Consider the following 16,662-nt stretch of genomic DNA (forward strand, 5'->3'; position numbering starts at 1 on the left):
TTTTTTTCAAGACAGGGTTTCTCTGTATAGCCCTGGCTGTCCTGGAACTCACTTTGTAGACCAGGCTGGCCTCGAACTCAGAAATCCGTCTGCCTCTGCCTCCCAAGTGCTGGGATTAAAGGAGTGCGCCACCACGCCCGGCTAAGGCTAGGTTTTCTTAAAGTGAGATTAACTTGTGAACACATGCAATTTGTGTATGTGTGTAGATTCTGGAATCATTTCATGTTGCTCATTCAGGATTTCATGTTGTTCATTCAGGACCACGTACACACGACAGGCAAGCACTTCTTAGCCTTATAGAATTAGTAGTATCATGGACCCATTATAGGCCTTTTAACCCCATAAATGCGTCATTGGTATTTTAAAAAATATCCAAAAAAATATCTTCAGACACACCAGAAGAGGGCATCAGATCTCATTACATATGGTTGCTGGGAATTGAACTCAGGACCTTCGGAAGAGCAGTCAGTGCTCTTAACTGCTGAGCCATCTCTCCAGCCCTTGAAATGATTTTCTAACCATTTAATGTACCATTCTTCTGGATAGCTTGATTCTATAGATATAACCTCAAGAACAGATACTCCTAATTTTAAGAAACATTGGTTTTTTTTTTATGTCTAAATTTATATGACTCATCTGTAGATAATAATTTGATCTGTTTTATTTATTTACTTATTTATTTTTGGTTTTTCGAGACAGGAAATCTGCCTGCCTCTGCCTCCCAAGTGCTGGGATTAAAGGCATACGCCATCACTGCCTGGCTTGTTTTATTCTTTAATATTATACAAGATTTTAGTTTGAGGAAATAAATGGAAAGTTACATTATAAAAGAAATATTGGTCTGGAGAAATGGCTCAGCGGTTAAGACCACTGACTGCTTGCTCTTCCAGAGGTCCTGAGTTCGATTCCCAGCAACCACATGGTGGCTCACAACCATCTGTAATGGGATGGGATACCCTCTTCTGGTGTGTCTGAAGATAGCGACAGTGTACGCACATGCATTAAATAAATAAATATTAAAAAAGAAATATGATTGTAATATAGTGGTCCTTTAGTTTCCCCTTAACAAAATTGCCTTTCATATGTCAAATATAAATAAGGAAGCCAGGCGTGGTGGCGCACGCCTTTAATATGGATTATATATATATATGGATTATATATATATATGGATAGAATAAAAGATTGTATTTGTGAGAGACTGAGATTCTATAGGTTTTATAGAGATGGTCAACCAAACGTTTATTACATCTTTGTTAGAGCTTCTACCTTTATTTCATGTACATGGGGAAGGTGGGGGAAGGGGTGTGTGCTGTTGAGCACATGTGGAGATCAGAAGACAACTTGGTGGGCGTTGGTTCTCTTCTTCCACCTTGGGTCCTGAGTTCAAACTTAGGCTCCTCAGGCTTGGTGGCAAGCACCCTTCCCTCTAGGTCCTCACCTGCCCTATTTCTTATTTTATAATTAGGAAGAGAAATGAACTCCAATAGGAGTCTTTGTAATATTACACATTTAACTTTCATGGACAAATTATGAATGTTGTCCAATGTTGTAAATGCCAGAGAACTGTACTATAGGAACTCTTAAATATTTAATCAAGAGCTAAGGAGTTCAGGGCTGCAATCTGACTCTGTAAGAAAAAGGTACTTGTTATTCAAGCCTGCTGGCCTGGGTTTGAACCCTGGAACCTGTGTAAAGATAGAAGGAGAGAATACTCCATAAAAACTGTGCTCTGACGGCCACATGCATGCTGGGGCATATGCACCCCTCCCTCCACATATCAAATGCATGCAGTAATAGCCAATAAAGTAGGGGCTAGAAGGATGGCTCAGAACTTACGAGGAGCACTGAGTGTCCAGAAGACCTGGGTTCTGTTCCCAGCACCGACATCAAGTGGCTCACAACTGCCCTGAACTCTGGCACTCAGTTTTGTGGATTTTTGTTTGTTTGTTTTGCTTGTGTGTGTGTGTGTGTTTTGAGATTAAAGATGTGCACCACCACTCATGGCTGATGTTTGGCTTCTCCAGGCTCAAAATGGGATGCTTGGCCAACTGGGGAACTGAAGGTTGCATGGGGGGCAGGGGGAAGGGGGAAGTTGGGGGGTGGGGGGGAGCCACACACTTGCTAAACACTTTGCAGTACTGACAATGGAAGCCAGGCAGGGCCATGGAGGCACACGCCTTTAATCCCAGCATTTGGGAGGCAGAGGCAGGTGGATTTCTGAGTTCAAGGCCAACCTGGTCTACAAAGTGAGTTCCAGGACAGCCAGGGCTACACAGAGAAACCCTGTCTCGAAAAACCAAAAAACAACAAAAAAACTGACAGTGGAGAACTTGAGTGCTGGGAACCAAAGTTACTTTGGGCTCTGTTGACCCTTCTGTAGGCATTTATCTCCAACCTCTGATGTGACCTGATGGCCTCGTGACTAGTGTTAAGTCCTTCTGGAATGGACAAACATACCTCTGCATCCCAGCAGTTCAAAGGCTGTGAGTGTCATCAGATAACGTCTGCCGCCTAGAACAGAGGTTTCCCTTCTTCACGGGAGTCAATCGACCTGATGCCCCCCTCGGCCTATTTGGATGGAAGGTGCCTTGGTGTGTCGTTTTCCTGTAACTGTTACCACACTGGATCATGATGTTTGAGATAATACATTAATAGACATCAACTATTCATATTTGGGCCCAGAATAAACTTTTATCTCTTTTTCCCTTGAAGGTGAGAGATGATTTGTGTGTGTGCCTGTGTGTGTTATAATTGTTACTCTTTAGATTTCTCTGTGTGTTCGTGTCTGTGTGTGAGTGTGGAAACGCGTGTGCATGTGAATGCAGGTGCCCCCAGAATCCAGAAGAAGGTAAGTGTTGGACTTTCTGGTGCTGAAGTTATAGGTGTTTGTGTGCTGTAGAATCTGGGTGCTGGGAACTGAATTAGAATCTTCTGGAAAAATAACAAGTCCTTATAACTAACTGCCAGGCTCTCTTTCCAGCCTCAGAGGGTTTATTTTTTTTTTTGTCTTGTTGTTTTGGTTTGGTTTTTGCATTGTCACTGATAGGAGAAAAACAGCTCAGTCAGGTTTATTTCTCTAAGTTCATTTACCCAGTGCATGGCAGATCCTACATCTGAACTCCTGCTTTCCCGTTCATTTGAATCTCCACAACATCAACACCATGTTCACCCATTTCCTAGATGAGGAGACTGAGACCTGACTACCTTAAGAAACGGCCATGAGACGTTGGGTATGGGGCCTATATAGTCTCCCATCCACTAAGCATGTGGACTGACTCTGGGGCTTTGGGGGATTCCTTTCTATGAGTTTACTCAGTTCTCCTAGGTCCATAAGGAAAGTGATCAGGAACAAAACAACAACCCACTGGGATGTGAGGAGCTGGCATCTGCCTAGAGTGACGTTAACTCAGACCGAGGACTTGAATCTGCCCAGCTTTCTCTGATCCTAGCTCAGCCTATAGCACTAGGCTGAGCATGGCTCTTCAGACCCTCACCATAGCTATGGCTTGGGTCATCCAGGCAAAAATAAATTCGATGGCATCAGTCCTCCCTGTCCCACCCAACACTTAAACCAGAACATCCTGTCTGGATCCCTTCCACAGGCATCAGTCAGCCCTTTCATTCAGCCATAACACCATGTAATGGCTAGCTCTATGTGTCAACTTGACACAAGCCGGAGTTATCACAGAGAAAGGAGCTTCAGTTGGGGAAATGCCTCCATGAGATCCAGCTGTAAGGCATGTTCTCAATTAGTGACTAATGTTGGAGGGCCCAGCCCATTGTGAGTGGTGCCATCCCATCCTTGGGCTGGTAGTCCTGGGTTCTATAAGAAAGCAGGCTGAGCAAGCCAAGGGAAGCAAGCCAGTAAGCAGCACCCCTCCATAACCTCTGCATCAGCTCCTGACTCCAGGTTCCCGCCCTGTGTGAGTTCCTGTCCTGACTTCCTTTGCTGATAAACAGCAACGTGGAAGTGTAAGCTGAATAAACCCTTTACTCCCCAACTTGCTTCTTGGTCATAATGGTTTTTTTTTAAAGATTTATTTATTTATTATAGGTAAGTACACTGTAGCTGTCTTCAGACACTCCAGAAGAGGGAGTCAGATCTTGTTACGGATGGTTATGAGCCACCATGTGGTTGCTGGGATTTGAACTCTGGACCTTTGGAAGAGCAGTCGGGTGCTCTTACCCACTGAGCCATCTCACCAGCCCGGTCATGATGTTTTTATGCAGCAACAGAAACGCATGAGATACCATAGCATCAAGATACCACGAGAAAGCTTGCCTGGGCCTCACAGCCCTAGGGTCACAGCAAAAAATCAGTGACTCTCTGACACTGCACCCCAGAGTGGCTAGCAACTTGTCTTAATTGCTGTCTATCGCTGTAATAAAACACCATGACAAAAAACAACATGGGGAAGAAGGGGTTTATTTGGCTTACTGTCCCTACCATAGTCTATCACAGAGGGAAGCCAAGACAAGAAAACAAACAGGGCAGGAACCTGGCTGCAGGAACTGAAGCAGAAACCACGGAGGGGTGCTGTTTATTGGTTTGCTCCCATGAACTGCTCAGCTTGTTTTTTTATATAATCCAAAACCTTTCTGCCCAATGATGGCACCACACACAGTGGGCTGGGCCTTCCTACATCAATCACTAGTCAAGAAAATGCCCCCACAGGCTTGATTACAGGATAATTTTTTTTTTTTTTAATATAGCCCTGGCTGTGGCTGTCTTGTATCTCACTATGTTAGAGTAGGCTGGCCTTGAACTCACAGAGACCTGCCCGCTTCTCCTGAAGTGCTGGGATTAAAGGCATGTCCTACCACATCCAGCCTTAAAGGCCAATATTACGGAAGCATTTTCTCAATGTAGGCCTTCCTCTTTTAGGACCCTAGCTTGTATGAATTTGACAAAATAACTAGCGGTGCTTATTCCACTTCACAGGCATAAGAACTATGTGGTCACAAAAGACCGGTGCTTAGGTGGTCTCTGCTCTTGGTTTAATTCTCTTCAGATTTATTTAAAATGCCAATGTTCATGTCTGCCCAACACTCCTCTGCCAGGGTGTGTCCTGGGGAGGAGGGGATCCCCTCCACCCCTTGTCACCTGAGACAGTCCAAAGAGCTGAACCCAGAGTTAAGAGAATGAGAACGGGTGAGCTGGCCCTACCCTTGGCTGGCTGAAGTTCTAGAGAGAGCGGGCTGTGCACCTGGTCTGGGTGGCACAGTAGAGCTGGCCTTGGTGAAGTGGCACAGGTGAGCCAGCCCAGAGGGTGACTGCTGCGGTAGAGCTGGCCGGGCCACCTCCCCCTCCTCCTTCACCACCTGCAGGAGCTGGGAGAGCTGGCCCTGGGGCCTTGAGAGCAGGAGAGCTAGCCCCAACCCCCTCTATGACAGTAACACTAGAGAGAGTAGGTCCTGCATCTGTCCCAGGCTATACACTGTGGAGCTGGCCCTGATGGTGAAGGCACTGTTGAGCCAGCCCCTCACAGGCTATAGCACTTGCCCACACCTTAACTGGACAGCATAGTTGAACTGGCTCTGGGGGAATGGGTTTGGATGAGCCCGGAGGGCATAAGGGCTGACCCAGCCTCCTGCTGATGGCTGTACTGGGGGGCCTTGCTTGAGCAGTGCTAGAGAGCTTGCCTTGGTGGTGTACATAAGGAAGAGCCAGCCTTAGCTACTACTCAAGCCCAGATCCAGGACTCTGAATTGACCAACCCAAGAATCTATGTAATCCGCAAATGGTTTGGACACGCGAAAGGGCCAGTTCTGCTGTTTCAAAGCTGCAGGTTCTCTATGACACAGGGCAACAACAGAATGACCTGGAGAAGTCCTGATGAGGATCCAAGACTGATGGTGTCACAGAAGCCAGAGATCTTGAACCAGACCTTGCAATGAACATTTGCAAGTGAAGATGTGTGAACAGAGGGATGTACTGTGGGGACATACCGTGACACACTACAGCTTCCACTATGAGAAGTTTTCTGTGCTTTGTTTGGTTGTTGTTTGTGTATGTGTGTTTCATTTAGAGGGGGAGGTTACAAGGATGAGGGGATAGGGGTCTGAACAGTACTGGGGTGCATGATCTGAAACTGGTGTCACAGAGAATCAATTTAAAGGTTTTAAATAAAGGAAGCAGCTGATGTAAGTAAAATGTTGCAGTTCTCTTAATACTGTAGCAAGTTAACTAAGGGAGCTGTGGTTAACAGCTGGTCCATTCAGAAGCACTGATAAACAACGTGGAACTTCCATTTGGTGCTGGAAGTGGAGGGCCAGTCTGACTGGATGTCTCCTGTCACCTCACCCTCTGGGATTGGGTGTTATTACCTTAGAGCTGGTAAGGTCAGAACTGAATTGGATTGCTTGAAATCAGTATGGGTGATGAAACTCCACACATCTGGTGTCAGCCTGTTGTGAGAGCAGAAAGGGAAGAAACTGTTCCCTACAGTCTCAGGGCAGGTTAGGAGACTAATTCACATTAGTTGGGTATTCAGTTAAACAGACCAGACCCTCGATTATGGTTATTTGAGGTCCAGAACCTAGCATTAACCATCAACATAATCATCAGCATTAACCATCAACTTAACTATCAGCATTAACCATCAGCATAACCATCAGCATTAACCATCAACTTAACCATCAGCATTAACCATCAACATAACCATCAGCATTAACCAGCAGCATAACCATCAGCATTAACCATCAGCATAACCATCAGCATTAACCATCAACAGAACCATCAGCATTAACCATCAACAGAACCATCAGCATTAACCATCAACAGAACCATCAGCATTAACCATCAACAGAACCATCAGCAGAAGAGCAAGAAGATTACCTCATGCTAAATATTGATCCCCAGGGGTTTGGCCCAAAAGGTCAGAGCAGCTTATCTTTGGGCCTCTGTTAACCCTGAGAAGCCAGGAAAGAAGCTAAGATGTTGGGAGCCCAGGACTTCCAAAGTTCCTGGTGAGGTTGAGAGCCTGTCTGTCTCACAGCCTTGGGCTGTGTGCCTGGTCAGACCTATTTCCTTTCTTGGCCTGAACTCTAGACAGAGGCTCTCGGGAACTGGACAGGCCATAGACCCGGGGAAAGCTTCTTGGTTGGAGTTGGAGCTGCAGTGACCTGGAGAGCCAGAGTCCATCCAACTCTTGATAGTGATGTCTAAAAGGAATGAGAACCAGCTACCAGACATATCCACATTTCTCAAGCCAGGCTTCTAGATTTCTACATCATCATTCTGTTGTTTTTGTTTGGTTATTTTTGTTTGTATATTATTATTATTATTATTATCATCATCATCATCATTATTTGTTGTTGTTTTGCTTTGTTTTGTTTTGTTTTTGAGACAGGGTCTTGCTATGTTGCCCTGGCTGTCCTCGAACTCACCATGTAGACAAGGCTGGTCTCAAACTCACAGAGATCTGCCTGCCTCTGAGTCCTTAGTGCTGAAATTAAGGGCGTGTGTCACCACATCTGACTTGGATTTTCTTTCTTTTTTTCCTAAAACAAAGTCATGCTATAAAGGTCAGGCTGGTTTTGAACTCACGATCCTCTTGCCTCAGCCTCCGATATGCTGAGGTTATTGGTATGTATCACTCTTCCCTGCTTTTTTTTTTTTTTTTTTTTTCCGAGGGTTTCTCTTTATAGCCCTGGCTGTCCTGGAACTCACTTTGTAGACCAGGCTGGCCTNNAACTCAGAAATCNNCCTGCCTCTGCCTCCNNAGTGCTGGNATTAAAGGCATGTGCCACCACGCCCCACTCTTCCCTGCTTTTTAATTGCCATTCATTTTTTTTTTCTCACACAGGTCTCACTCTTAGGCCAGGTTGACCTTGAACACTTGGACACCGGATGCCCCTCTGCCTCAGCCCCCTGAAGAACCAGTCAATGCCGCCTCATTTTCAATGCTTCTTTATCCACCCTCTCCCCCTTCTTTCTTCTTAGTTGTTCTTTTCAAAATGCAAGTGCAGACAGGGGCTTCTACTTAAAAGACCTGCATGGAAGAACTGGGAGAGGACACCAAGAACAATAGAATCTATCAGAACTAGGGGACAACACAAGTTCCGATGGAGTCACAGACTGCAGAGGCCAAGAGACGTGGTAAGCGCTTTTGTAACATGTCAGAGTGTCAGAAGACCTTAGTCTTGCCTTTCAGTGATTGTCTTACCCTGTTCCCTAATTATATTTTTCTTATAGTTCTTCAAGGGAAGTTCATGGGTCCCATGGGAACCTCAGCTATCTAGTGTCTTGAAAGGCAGCTGCTTCTGGAATGTGGGATGTGTGCGATTCATCTCCTCAGTGTAGGCTGGCAAGAGTTGCAGCCCAGTGTCTGGAAAGGAGACACAGACATCAAAAGTTTCCATGCTGATTAACAGGGCTTGCGTCTGGTTTTTGTTTTGCTCAGAATTTCTGGCTGACACCCTTCCAGGTGTGACCTCGTCCTGTTACTTGGGACTAGGGAGTGTTTCCTAGAGGACTTCAGTGGGCAGTCAATCTTGAAAAGATAGACTTCAAACGGCAGCTAATCCCAGAGGTGGCAGGGAAGGAGGGGAGTTGGAGGGGACATTTGTGAAAACTGGGTCTTGAGAGGGGCAGTTTTTTCTGTATTTTCAGAAGGAACCAGGAATCTCTTGCCATCTCGCCTCGCGGAGGAACCCTGTCAGGGTCACAGAGGTGTCTGTGCAGTGCTGGAGTCAGCGCTGGGAGCTGGAGCTGGGGCTCTGTTCACAGAGAACTTCTGCCCCAGCAGTCAAATTAGAGGAAGATTAGCTGCAGAGATTAGAGGCCCTTCAGTGACAGTTCTGAGGCAGTAGGACTGTGGGGCGGCTTCCCTGTAGCCTCCCTTCATGAAAACACCATTCCACTCCCTCAGAAGTCTAACCCAGCTCTTGGGGGTCATCCTAGGACACTATAGGGATTTGATTTGGGTCTCGGTCTCTCTCTCTCTCTCTCTCTCTCTCTCTCTCTCTCTGTGTGTGTGTGTGTTTGTGTTTGTGTTGCTGGGAACTGAACCCAGAGCATCACAGTGGAAGCTAAGGAAGCCCTCCAAAACTGAGCAAGTTCTCAGTCCACCCCCTCCTCACTTCTCTCTATATATTACATTTTATTTTATGTGTATGGGTGTGTTGCCTGCGTGTATGTCAGCGCACCACATGTGTGCCTGGTGCCTAGGGAGGCCAGTAGAGGGCATCAGGTCCCCTGGCTCTGGAGTTACAGATGATTGTAAGCCACCATGTAGGTGCTAGGAACCAAACCCTGTATGGCCTACTGCCCAACAGCAAGTCCTCTTAAACACTGAGCCATCTCGCCAGCCCCTCCCTTCCTTTCTTTTGAAGGAATCTCATTCCCTAGTTGAGCATAGAGAGCTCTCAGGGCAGGAGTCGGGTGAAGTGCCTTTCCCCCTGCTGAGTGGCTGAGCTGAGTGATAAGAATTCATTATTTGTGTGACCCTCAGAGAATGCAGAGAGTCCCTTTGATGAGACCTGCTTCTAGCTGTGAAGGCCTGTGAGCCAAATTCCCCCAGAGAGTCCTACCACCCACAGCCCCCTTCTGTCCCCCTCCCCTTGAGGACTTTTCCTAGGTACACAGTTCCTAGGGAAGACTGGGAAAATGGAGGAGGGGTGGATTTTATGATGGGCTGCCAAGGAGAGACAGCCTCTACTCTGTGCTTTTGGGGAACATTTATTCCCTGCCAAATTTCTATTATTTGGGGGTGGAGGTGTCCCGGGGCTCCCTCTTTCCTCCAAGCCCCTGAAATGAACATCAGGGACATATGAGGAGACAGACACGCCAATGTCGGTAGTGAGTTATCAGAGATCAAAATCTGAACTGCGGGTCTGGAGGCCGGCTGCCAGGCGGCCGCGAACTGCTGGTGATCTGGTAAGTTGTCTTCGGTTGCCTTTCCTTTTAAGGAGGTTGGGCTGGAGCAGGGTCTGGGGGAATGTTTTCACCGCGAGTGAGAAGAAATGGTAAAGGTGATAAGTTATTCTCCACTGGTGAAATGAACCAATTCAAGGCAAATAAAGAATATAAAGGCAGGGGGGCTGGTGAGAAGGTGCAACGGTTAAGAGCACTGACTGCTCTTCCGAAGGTCCTGAGTTCAAATCCCAGCAACCACATGGTGGCTCACAACCATCCGTAACTAAATCTGACGCCTTCTTCTGGAACATCTGAAGACAGCTACAGTGTACTTACATATAATAAATAAATAAATCTTAAAAAAAAAAAAAAAAAAAGAATATAAAGGCAGGTTTACTGGGAAGCAAGAGGAACAAGGCCAGAGAAGTGGCCATGGGGAGGGAGACGATAAGAGGGGGAAGAGAAGGAAGGAAAGTATATTGGGAGAGAGAAAATGCAGAGGAGGTGGGACCAAAATGTCTGGATTGTATAGTGATGACTTTGTGGGGGAAGGGGAAGCCCAGCCCCTCGGCTGGAAAGTTCACGGAAGAGGGTGGGGTGTGCCATCCTCACCCCAGGGCAGGAAGGAACTGAGGTTTCCCCTAAGAACCTGGAAACCAGGTGGACTCTAGTGTGTTAAATAAGATGCACCTCCTGGGTCTAAACCCCAACAAAAGGAACAAAGAAAGCAAACAAGACAAGAAGTGGGACCTGTGTGAGGAGGTAGGAGTGATTAGCCTTACTGAAGCTTTCTTTAAACAATCTGTAGGGTACTGGAATTTCACAAGATCCCCATCTCGAAGGGGGGGGGAGTGACCATTTGTCTCTGTCCAGTTTCCCTCCACCCACCCGCAGCTTCTCCCTCCACCCGCAGCTTCTCCCAGTCCTCCAGTTCTTTAGCACCAGCAGGTTCCAGTTTCAGAAAGAATGAAGTTCCTGTATAAAGAATATCTATTTAGCCGGGTGTGGTGGCGCACACCTTTAATCCCAGCACTTGGGAGGCAGAGGCAGGCGGGTTTCTGAGGTTAAGGCCAGCCTGGTCTACAGAGTGAGTTCCAGGACAGCTAGGGCTACACAGAGAAACCCTGTCTCAAAGAACAAAACAAACAAACAAACAAACAAACAAACAAAAATCTATTTAAGAAGTGCCTCTCTAAGAATGAGCAAGATGGGAAAGAAATCCCTGACCAAGTCTCTCTGTGACATTAGAAAAGGCTCCCAACACTCACACAGGAGACTTGGTCTCCGACCTCACAATTTGACTTTTTAAAACAGTGTGCAGGGCTAGAGAGATGGCTTAGTGGTTAAGAGCACTGACTGAGTTCAATTCCCAGCAACTACATGGTGGCTCACAACCATCTGTAGTGAGATCTGAGGAGGGTGACGTGTACGTGCAAGAAGAAACTTTATACTTTCTTTTTCTTTTTTTTTTAATTTATTACACTTTTTCTTCTCCCTCTGGCCCTGCTTGCTCACTGTAGCAGACACCCTTGAAGAGGGCATTAGATCTCATTACAGATGGTTGTAAGCCATTGCTGGGATTTGAACTCAGGACCTCTGGAAGAGCAGTTGACCCTCTTTTTTTTTTTTTTCTTTTTTGGTTTTTTCAAGACAGGTTTCTCTGTATAGCCCTGGCTGTCCTGGAACTCACTTTGTAGACCAGGCTGGCCTCAAACTCAGAAATCCGCCTGTCTCTGCCTCCCAAGTGCTGGGATTAAAGGCGTGTGCCGCCACTGCCCGGCCAGTCAATGCTCTTAACCGCTGAGCCATCTCTCTCCAGCCCAGCCGTATGGTGGAGTCAATTTTCTTCTTCCTTTGCATGGGTTCCAGGGCTTGAACTCAGATCACCAGGTCTGTACAGTAGATTTACCCACTGAGCCAGCCGTTGCTCAACCTGCAGGTCAAGACCATCAGAAAACACCTATTTCCCATTGTCTTAGCAATCTCCCAACCATAAATTCATTTTCATTGCTACTTCATAGCTGTCATTTGCTACTGAGTGGTGGCTCAGTTCCCAAGACTATCAGAAATACGTTTTCCGGTAGTCAAACCCCACAGGTTGAGAACTGCTGCTTCTGAGCCATCTGTTCAAACCCAACTTCTACCTTTGACCCCAAAATAAATTCATCTCCAAGCTGTAGATGTCTTGTTTGTCTTTGTCAACGATGTCATTCTACCCACCAGTATCACCGATGGGTCACCGATGCCACCGCGAACACTTCTTTCTGTGTGTGTCTTAGTTACTTTTCTACTTCTGTAAAGACACACCATGGCCAAGACAACTTGTAAACAGAAGTATTTCATTTGACAGCTTATGGTTTCAGAAGGCTAGAGTCATTTGTCTTCCCAATATCCTATCTCTTGTGTGGGTTTATAAATTTGGCTCTCCTGCCTTTCAGAGCAACAAAGGAGGGAGAGAGAGGTCCTCATGGTCCAGGGGTGGAATCTCACATACCCTGACTTGGACTCCCTACCTCTTCCCACTTTCTGCAAACCTCAGGAGCCACATGATTTCCTGGATTATGTGTGGAATAAGAAAGAATTTCGAAGGTGGGGTGAATTTGGAGGAATGGGAAAAGGGGAAGCTGGCAGGAGCGGGGGGGGGGGACTGCAGTTGGAATGTACTACATGAAGGAAGAATATTTTTTTTTTAAAAAAAAAAGGAAAAACAAAAGAATGAAGGAATTTAGTGCCTGGGTGGCCTCTCTAGAGGCAGAGTCTTAGATGGGGGGTTCTTGTGAACCTGACTTACGGGGGCGGGGCGGGGGACAGACAAGGCAGTGAGGAAAGTGACACAAACTGTACTCTCAGCCAGATGTGGTGCGGTCCCACTGCAATCCCAACACTCTGGGACTGAGACTGGTGCAGTAGGACCTCCATGTCAGGGTGAGTCTGGGCTGCAACATAAGACTGTCTCAGAACTTCAAAACCGACCCACAACAGCCCGTTCTTAGCTGTAGATCACAGAGGCACTTGAGCACTTGAGACTACAAAGTCAGTCTTGCTTCGAGGCCGGGGCTAGGGTAGTGGCGGGCGGACTTGTCTCAGCCCGTGTCCTCCTGAGAAGAAATTGAGAAACTGCGTTACACCTCCACAATTAGTCTCTGGAATTGGATGATGAGTCTGATTTCCACATCAGACTGGATCTGTGACTTCGAGGTGGCCCTGCCCTAATATAAGGGTGTCACTCAGGTGTACCACACAGCATACAAATCACCACGGACTCGACTGACTCAGAGACCTGGAGTCTTCAGAGAACAACGACTCGCCAACTCCGTAAGCAGAAATTACGCAAGGGCGACCTCTATCGTCAGGAAGAGAAACTGCAGTTGCCTGCTTCCATGCAGAGGAACAGGAAAACACAGTCAGGCACTCTATATTAATCACTCTCTCATATTTCAAATGTCTTTACCTATAAGGTGGCACACCCTCCCCAAACCCCGCCATAGCTCAGCAACAGGAGGCTCAGAGAAATGAATTAATTCCCTAAGTTCTTATAGGAAAGGGCTATCTTTGGGAATCACCCCACGTCTGTCTGAGGCCCGAGATTCAAGCCCTCTGTTCAGTGTTCTCAAGAGCAGAAGAAGCATTGCCTCTCGGGAGTGTTAGCCCTCCACCCCACCCCATCCGCTTCAGACTTGCTGAGTCGAAAATAGCCTAGAGAGCCCAGGTAGCTTTTTACTTATGACTTATTTGCATATTTGAGTGCAAGAAACAGTCCCAAGTCCAGCAGGCTTTGGGAATGGACACTCAACTCAGCGTGCATCTTCCTGAGACAAATCAAAGAATCGTGGCCTACTTTTTCCATTTTCTTCCTTCCTTTTGTCTTTTGTCTGTCCCATCCCGTTGTTGTCCCTGATCCCATCCCCCACCCCCACTCCCGTCCGGTTTCTCAGCCTGCGTCCTGTCTCCCTCCCGTCTGGGTCAGTACCCTCGCAAGGGCTCTATGGATGCAGGATATCTCCAGCCTTCAAGCATTGTCCCGAGGACTCACCTTTGTCCAGCGAGTTATGCAAATGAGGTCAGTTGACTCTGTTCCTTTTAGATAAACAAGCCCGGGGAGGCGAAGACCTTGCCCCGGCCCCTAGCCAGCAGGAGCTGGCCCCTTGATGTGGATTGGCTGGAGAAGATGAGAGGGTTCTGAGGTCTGACGCGCGTGCCTGAATGGGGGCTGTGAGTTCTGGGTTTGCTCTGGAGGGTCAGAGGTCATCGAGCTGACCGAGAGTGCACTCAGGTTCCTTGTTGACTTATACACGATAAGGATGCTGTCTGGCTCCAGTGACATGCCCTATGTAACCCCGGCTAACTATTTAACTTCTCTTGCTGAACCCTCGCTCCTTCAGAGCTGTGCGCACACAAGTGTAGTTAATGCACTAAAGCTTTAGCAAAATGTGAGAACCCAACGGATGCTGAGCACCTGGCTGCTCTGGGTCAGGCTGATGTCTGGATTCACGGGAAGACACTGCCCTGCTGCCGAAGAGCTTATGGTCTCATGGGAAGACCCTGATTAAGATTAAGATTAAGAGCCAATTCTAGTATGAGACATGGGTGGGTGAGTAGGATTAGCAGGCACCAGTGTTACCGTTCTACCTTCTCTGTTCAAGGTGAGAAAACTCATTCTTGAGAATATGACCCCGCAGGCAAGAGGGAGTGAAGGCTCTTCCACCTAACTAGCTTCCTCTTTGGAGACTGAAGAGCAGCGAAGAGAGAAACATGGTGCACGGCATCTAGAGTACTACTTAAGGAGAGCCACGGATGGATCTACAGTGTTCCAGCTTCCCCGTGGCTGTTCTCCCACACCCAGGCAAGGCTCACCCACACACACCACTTCTTAGTTCTTATTCATTTACTTACTACGTATGCAGTGTTCTGTCTGCATGTGTGTCTACAGGCCAGAATAGGGTTCCAGGTTATGAGCCACCACCATGTGGTTGCTGGGATTTGAACTCAGGACCTCTGGAAGAACAGCCAGTGCTCTTAACCTCTGAGCCATATCTTCCAGCCCATTTCTTAGTTTTGTTTTTTTTTAAAGATTTATTTATTATATGTAAGTACACTGTAGCTGTCTTTAGACACTCCAGAAGAGGGAGTCAGATCTTGTTACAGATGGTTATGAGCCACCATGTGGTTGCTGGGATTTGAACTCTGGACCTTTGGAAGAGCAGTCGGGTGCTCTTACCCACTGAGCCATCTCACCAGCCCCATTTCTTAGTTTTTTTTAAGCTACAGTTCTCTTACTTCAGGACCTCCAGGCATACAGTGCTCACTGCTTGGAAAGTTCTCCCCACCTCTCTCTATTTAGCTAATTTCTATTCAAGGGTTGGGGGCCAGACCACCTCCTCAAGGGAGCCCTCCTGGACTCTTTAGGCAGATCCTATGGCTTCTGCTGTAATTTGAAGCCAGAATGTACCCCCGCCCTCAAAGACCCTTTGGTTAAACATTTCTGCTCCATCCTGTGGTGCTAAAGATAGGACCTTTAAGACATGAAGTGGAAGTTTGGCCATAGGATCTCAGGTCCCTTGAGAGGCTTATCAGAGCTTTGCACTTTTTGTTTGTCAGGCACCTGAGTGTGAGGCTTACACGTGTGCCACAGCCAATCTTCCTTCCTTCATTTTAGATTTTATGTGTGTGTGTGTGTGTGTGTGTGTGTGTGTGTGTATGAGTACAGTGTAGCTGTCTTCAGACACCCCAGAAGAGGGCATCAGATCCCATTACAGATGGTTGTGAGCCACCACGTGGTTGGTTGCTGGGAATTGAACTCAGGACCTCTGGAAGAACAGTCAGTGCTCTTAACTGCTAAGCCGTCTCTCCAGCCCTGCCACAATCTTCCGGTCTTTTTATTTTCTTCTTAGCCTGCCATGACCTATTCTGCCATCCCAGATTCAAAGCAGCAAGGCCAAGCAGGGTCGGGCCAAGTCCTCCAAAACTGTGAGTCAAGATAAATTGTCTCTCTCTTGCTAAGTTGATTATCTTGGCCGTTTTGTTCCAGTGACACAGTGACTTCATTTTCCCTTCTTGGGACTTTCAACGACTTTGAAGTAGACTTGTGTGACTGCTTAGCATCTGTCTGTCTGCCCAGCTGCCCTGGGACAAATCTAATCTGCCCGTCCTTTCCCTGGCACGTTGAGAGCAGGTCTAACCTCCCTCTTATAGACCCAGTGGACCCTGAGGAACCTGATGGTCACTCCAAGATTATGGTCAGAGAGGCTGCTGCAGATGCAGGGGCCAGAGAGAGAGAGTGCGCGCACAAGCTTGAGTTAGGACAGAAACAGCCAGTGCGTAAAGACTCAGGAGAGGGAACAGAAAAGGAGTGTTCAGAACCTCCTGAGGAGGTTCTGGCAAGAGAGCCCACTGGTGCCATTCCTGGTTGTGGATAGTCGAGTGTCACCTACACATTTATGGCCTAGACTCTGTCCCATGCACAAGTTAAAGGAGAAACAGTTTAGCAGTGTAAGTCCTTTTATTAACCATCCTCACGTCTCCAAGTGTGCTTGAGTAGAAGAGAACCAGCAAGAAACTGGATACAGAGGGCAAAGGGGAGGGAGGGAGGGGGTCCGGAGTACAAACAGAAGCTGGGTTCTGGCCAACTGTCCCTGGCTAGCCCATTTCTAAGCCACGCCCAGCTGTGTGATTGGTCACCGTGAAAGGCAGCACTTGGAGGCGTGGGGGGGGGGGGGGGGGGGGGAGAGAGAGAGAGAGAGAGAGAGAGAGAGAGAGGGGGGGTGTCGGAGTCCGGGTCGGGCCTGCTAGGGGAAAACAGTGTA

Source organism: Mus pahari, chromosome 20 (genome assembly GCF_900095145.1).
Source record: "Mus pahari chromosome 20, PAHARI_EIJ_v1.1, whole genome shotgun sequence".
In the NCBI taxonomy this organism is placed as follows: domain Eukaryota; kingdom Metazoa; phylum Chordata; class Mammalia; order Rodentia; family Muridae; genus Mus; species Mus pahari.